We start from the raw sequence: 1303 nt of genomic DNA, 5'->3' as shown, positions 1-1303 counted from the left end.
GCGAGAGCAGGTCAGGTTGCGGGGACAAAAACCAGAGATAAATTCAATCTAGCTATCTCAAACCTGACCTCCAAGGTGAGCCACCTCTCCACTTTCCATCATTGTCCGATCCACTAAAGCTGTTTAGATAATCAAATCCGATAACGCACTGTAGAAAACACTGATGCTTTACCTCATAATTGTGTTGATCTTACATTAAACAACATAAGTATTCGAATACATTAATCCCAAACCGATGGAGCACCTCGGCAAGAATTTGTATTAGGTTTTGGTTCTTCGATAATGAACAAGAACGGGGGTTAAGCTGTATTGTATAGGATCATTGCCCTTCATGCAGGAAGTCACTTGTTGTCGTAATATACGGCTGTAAGATCCATTCATACGCTATTTGAGCTGCATGACTGCAAGAAGTGTTTACTCAACTGTGTATGCCCTTGATTTTGTTGCATGTTCTTGCTTTCCAAAAATGCTTGGAGAAAGAACTTAACACTTGAATTGTGGTGAATGTGAATGCAGGATCCTCCTATTGCTGTGTAGTGAAAAAGCTTGGAAATTCTCTCGAATTCAATCCGAGCAACCATTCGATTGGTGGCATTGCGTTTCGGGGATCAAGTTTTGTGTGAAAATTGCGTCTGTATTCTTTGATGTTCTTCATATCTTGTCTTGTGTCTGGTGCTTTGTGTTGTCTCCCCGTTGTGTCACTTTCCTTTCCTTCATGTGTGGGTTTGAATATCTGAAATCCTCAGGGACTCGTATCATTCCGATAAAGCTAGTGTGGGAATTATTAAAAGGCTTTCCGAATTAATTTAATCGTTTTTTTAATTTTTGGATATTTAAATTATTTCCAAGTTTTTAAAATCAGGCAACTCGATAATTTTTTGATTTATCCCCCCGCTAAATTTGTTAGATTTTAATGGGTGTGAAAGATATTCGTTATGTTAAAAGGATATAAAAAAGGATGTGACAATATCATACAATTTGTATCATAACGTAAATATAATAATGTAAAAAAAAATTTGCTTACGCATACTGTGTACTTGGGTCGAAATAAAGATGAAATTCTTTTGTTTATTTTATGATAAATATATATTGAGGGATAATTGCAAACCAATGTTTACGAATTGCTTAGAAACCATCTTTTACAATGGGAATAATAGTTTATAGGGGTGACCATTCGGTTATTAACAAAACCGACAATTTCTTTGGAAAATTGAATTTTTTACCAAAACCGAACCGAATCCGAACCGAACCGAAAAATAACCGAACCGAACCGGAATTTATATAAAAACCGAATGGTTATAGT

General features: G+C 36.0%; 1 long non-coding RNA gene across 1 annotated transcript; it reads left to right on the top strand.

The window, feature by feature from the left end:
* LOC104814745 lies at window positions 1–822 on the top strand. Its single transcript, XR_771971.1, has 2 exons — window positions 1–75; window positions 517–822. It is a non-coding gene; the product is annotated as an uncharacterized LOC104814745 (long non-coding RNA).
* The last annotated feature ends 481 nt before the right edge of the window (window positions 823–1303 follow it).

The sequence above is a fragment of the Tarenaya hassleriana genome, unplaced genomic scaffold (assembly GCF_000463585.1).
Source record: "Tarenaya hassleriana unplaced genomic scaffold, ASM46358v1 Cleome2131, whole genome shotgun sequence".
In the NCBI taxonomy this organism is placed as follows: Eukaryota; Viridiplantae; Streptophyta; class Magnoliopsida; order Brassicales; family Cleomaceae; genus Tarenaya; species Tarenaya hassleriana.
The sequence above is the reverse complement of the archived record's forward strand: the minus strand, read 5'-3'. Positions and strand labels throughout refer to the sequence as shown.